The sequence below is a fragment of the Pipistrellus kuhlii genome, unplaced genomic scaffold (genome assembly GCF_014108245.1).
Source record: "Pipistrellus kuhlii isolate mPipKuh1 unplaced genomic scaffold, mPipKuh1.p scaffold_m20_p_1, whole genome shotgun sequence".
NCBI lineage: Eukaryota > Metazoa > Chordata > Mammalia > Chiroptera > Vespertilionidae > Pipistrellus > Pipistrellus kuhlii.
In genome coordinates this window covers 152,937,738-152,942,548 of record NW_023425404.1, presented here as the reverse complement: position 1 = coordinate 152,942,548, position 4,811 = coordinate 152,937,738, and the positions used below count along the sequence as shown (strand labels likewise).

The 4,811-nt window shown below is 40.6% G+C and overlaps 1 pseudogene; it reads left to right on the top strand.

Moving 5' to 3' along the window:
* Positions 1 to 4,004: 4,004 nt before the first annotated feature.
* On the top strand, positions 4,005 to 4,608 carry LOC118704800 (annotated as a pseudogene).
* Positions 4,609 to 4,811: the final 203 nt, after the last annotated feature.

Below are 4,811 nucleotides of genomic sequence, written 5' to 3'. Positions count from 1 at the left end.
CACACCTGGGAATGAGTTGGTAACCAGAATAGGCATGACCACTGCAAGCAGGAGAAACCTGAATATTTGAAACTTTCAAGCAAAGTAACCTCCCCTTCTCCTCTCTTCTCTCTATTGCAAGCCGAGTTCCTGGCTCTTCTGGGGCAGGGGGATGTGCTCCCCTGTGCCCATGTGACCCAGTGCCTTGTTGGACTCCACACAATAGACTAATGGACTCAATTAGCTTGGATGCTGAACTACACCTGGCTACAACATGGAAGGAAAGCTCAGGACACTGGCCTTACTTCTGGCTGTACTGACCCCACAGCTGCATCTTTTCCAAGTCTAGCAAAAGGGGCAGAGGACTCTGGAACCTGAGAAATGTAACTTCATGCCAATAAGGCCTTTTTCCACATTCCATCTTCCAATGGGGGTTCCTGAACATGATTATTTCAGCAGTACTCAAAGACCCCACTTCCACTCCTGTCTGGGAAATCTAGCTCATTAATTCCTCTTGCAAAAATCTATGCTATTGTGTATATTAGAAATTCATTTTAATTGTTGTATAGTATTTCATCATAGAAATAATAGAGGCCCGCTGCACAAAATTCATGCAAGGAGCTGACCCCTCTCAGCCTCGGCTTCTTCCGGAAGATCATCCAGACAGTCATTCTGCTGTTTGGTCTAATTAGTGTATTAGCTCTTTATTATATAGGATTTTACAATTATTTATCTATTCTCCTGCTGATGGACTTTTGGGTTCTTTCCAATTTGGGGGTATTATTAATAAAGCTACCATGAATATTCTTTTTTATGTCTTTTAAAGAACTAATGCCTTATTTCTCTTCAGTGTATATTTAAGAGTGGATTTGTTGGGTTATAGAAATAGGTGTGTATTTACAGTTCATAGATATTGACAGTTTACTAAAATGGCTTTGCCAATTTATACTCCCACTAGCAATGCATGAGAGTTCCAGTTGCTCCACATCCTTGCCAACTCTGTCATGCTAGTAGGTGTATAGTGGAATCTCATTGTAGTTTTCATTTGCATTTCCCTGATAACTAATTATGTCAAGTGCCTTTTAATATTCTAGTTAGCCGTATGGGTATCCTCATTCATGAAATGGCTATTTAAATATTTTGCTTTATATTTTAATTAGGTAGTTTTTCTTTTCCCTATTAAACTATAGAAGCACTTAGCCCATTCTTATTTGGACTCATTTGTCAAATACAAGTATTTGGGAATAAATTCTCAGTCTGGCTGTTCTTTTAACTCCCTCAGTGGTGTCTTTAAATATCAAATCATTTTCAGGAATTAGGTGATAAATACTATATTTTATATAACACATATAAAGGAGAGAGCTTACCTAATTAGTCAATAGCTTCAAATAAAATCTATTTCAAATAATCAGTTTATTCAGTCAAGCATAGATTTCAATATTTATCCCAAGTTAATTATGTGTAAGACTGTGACTTGGGTGCAAACCTGGCTGGGATTCTTCTTGTTCTCAAGAAACTCCCTGACTGTGGGAGCCCCTTTCTCGTCCCGCATGATTCAGGGTTCTGGTTCAGGATTCGGGTTCTGGAGAAGGCCTCACACAAATGAAAAGAGACTTTAGAAAAGATTTAATTTGGGAAATAGGGGCCAGGCAGTAGTCCAACTCTAGTGGGAAAACTACCATACTACTCGCTCTGGCTTTTCCATCCCTTTTATTAAGGTTAAAATTATAGGATACACCCATATGCCCTAGACAGGAAACTCCAATAAAAGCCAATTAGTGAATTTAAAACTAACAGGTGGGGATTTGTTCAACTACCAATATCTAGTAATAGTTCTTACCCTTTAAACTGCAGTATTTCCCAAACTTCTTTCATGATAAGAATCAACTGGTGGAGCTGTTAAAATACAGATTCCTGAATCCCAACTAAGAAGTGCTAAACTAGAATTTTTGGGAACATATAGGTAAAATTGTATACTTAGCTAGTGCTCTAAGCAATACAATAAAGCTTAGAGAACTAGTTAAGTATACAATTTTACTAGTATACAATAGACAATTTTACCTATATGTTCCCAAAAATTCTAGTTTAGCATTTCTTAGCTGGGATTCAGGAATCTGTATTTTAACAACTCCACCAGGTGATTCTCATCATGAGAGAAGTTTGGGAAACACTGCTTTAGAGCATTTAAGGTTGACCAGCCCTCCGAATTCTCTGTGCACGGCTCTCTATTATTAAAACAATGATCGGCTTGCAGCACCTGAGATTGGCAGGTGATAAATCACAATAATGTAATGAGAGAAATGATAATACTTATGTGTACATTTTCATGCTGTCAGGCTAGAGTGAATGTACTATGAGGGAGCCCAGTAGGGAGGACATTAAAAGAGTTTCACGGAGACATTTGCCCAGACCCTTGAATGAAGAGGAAAGAAGGGTTCACCAAGCACACTTGTTGGAAGGGGCATGGAAGATATGGAGGTGTCAAATGCAAATACATTTTTTGTCGCTAAAGCAGTGATTTCCACTATGTGGTTTTCAGACCACCTGAGCTAGATTAATCTGGAGTACTTGTAAAAATTGCAGATTACCACCTCTCATCCCAGAACTTCTTTAAAAAAATGTAATAGATTCCAGAGAGGAAGAGAGAGAGAGGGATCGAAATACCAATGATGAGAGAGAATCATTGATCGCCTGCCTCCTGTATACCCCCTACTGGGGATCAAGTCCAAAACCCAGGCATGTGCCCTGATCAGGAATTGAACCCTTATCTGGTTCATAGGCTGATACCACACCAGCAGGGCAACCCAGACATTCTTAATTTAAATCTTTGGAGGTAGTTAGGACTTGATAGTTGGCAATTTAATCATGCCCCCTTGAGTGATTGTGTGTGACTGTGTGTGTGTGTGTGTGTGTGTGTGTGTGTGTGTGTGTGTTTTACATCCTTATGTTTGAAAACCACTGAACTAGAAGGCAGGGGAACAAATATGACAAAGGAAATGGTGCCAAGAGTCAGGTTGTGAAGAGCCTTTCAATGAATTTCAGACTGAAGAGTTTGGATTAAATCCAAGTGGTCAACATAGGGCCAGGAAAAGAGTTTTTAAGAGGGAGAAATATTTAAAATCAAGAATAATGATCTTGATAAATGTTGTTCTTTCTACTTCCCCATTGTTAAAATTATCAAGGGAATCTGTGAGACCTACTTGATAGTATTTGAACCATGCCTTGACTAAAAGTCAAAGAAGGAAGTAACATTTGTATTTTTTGTTTTAAATTAGTGATCAGCAAACTTATTTTATGGAGGGCCAGATAGTAAACATTTTTTTAGTCTTTGCAGGCCACCCAGCTTCTGCTACACCTACTCATCTCTGCCTTCTTGGCAAGAAAGCAGCCAAAGAGCCATAGAAAATATATAAATGAGAGGTTGTGGCTGAGTTCCAACAAAACATTATTTAGAAAATCAGGCAGGCCAATTTGCCAGGGAAGTAGTAGTTTTCCTTCCTTGGTTCTAGATGATTTCACTTAGTGTTGTTAAAGGCTTTTAGTTCAAGGTTTACTTTCAAGAAGTTTGGCTCATGGTAGCCAACTTCTTCCTCAGAATCAGGTTTAATGATTATAGGCTTAAATAAATGTAAATATAGAACAAATTATTCAGAAGAAAATTAGTGAAATCTATACTGTGATATATCCTAAAAGAAAAACTCTATGGTAAACACACAATGCAATATACAGATAATGTACTATACAACTGTACACTTGAAACTTAAACAATCATATTAGCCAATGTCACCCCAATAAACTTAATTTAAAAAATACCCAATCCCTGGTTGATGTGGCTCAATTGTCTGAGCTTCACCCTATGCAGTGAAAGATTGCTGGTTCCATTCCAGGTCAGGGCACATGCTGGAGTTGCAGGCTCCATCCCCTTTAGGGGGCATGCAGGAGGCATGCTACTGAGGGTTCTCATAAATGTTTCTCTTTCTCTCTCCCTCTTCCTTCCTTCCTCTCTAAAAAATAAATAGCTTCTCTGCACTGGCAGCAGCGCCCCTCATCCCCTGAAAATGTGTGCCTGCACCAAGTTTGTCTCCACCCCCTCCTTGGTCTGAGCGCCTCTCAGCTGAGCCGGTCAATGTCTGCAGTGGTGCTGAAAGACCAGAGACACTGACAGAGGAGAGCCTCAGCAGCTTGGCAACCCCACATCACCTGACCTCACTAATTTCTAGCCGCAGCTTCCAAACCAGTGCCATTTCAAAGGACATCAACACAGCAGCCAGGTTTATTGGGGCTGGGGCTGCCGTAGTAGGGGTGGCCAGCTCTGGGGCTGGAATTGGGACTGTGTTTGGGAGCCTCATCATTGGTTATGCCAGGAACCCTTCTCTGAAGCAACAGCTCTTCTCCTACACCATCTGGGCTTTGCCCTCTCAGAGGCCAGGGGGCTCTTCTGCCTGATGGTGGCCTTTCTCATCCTTTTCGCCATGGGAAGGAGCTGTCTCCACCTCCCATAGTTCTTTTCCCCGTATCTTGTCTGACCCTGTATGTTCCCTTCCCTATACCTCCCTAGGCAGCCTGGGGAAAGTGGTTGGCTCAGGGTTTGACAAAAGAAAGACAAATAAATACTGTATTAATAAGAAAGAAAAAAAGAAAGAAAAAAAAAGTTCCCTAGATGTTGAAATGTGGTGAGAAATGAGGGGGAAAGCAAACTCTTTTAATATAGATTAAAAAGACTTGCCAAAACCGGTTTGGCTCAGTGGTAGAGCGTGGATCTGCAGACTGAAAGGTCCCAGGTTCAATTCCGGTCAGGGGTATGTACGTTGGTTGCAGGCACATCCCCAGTA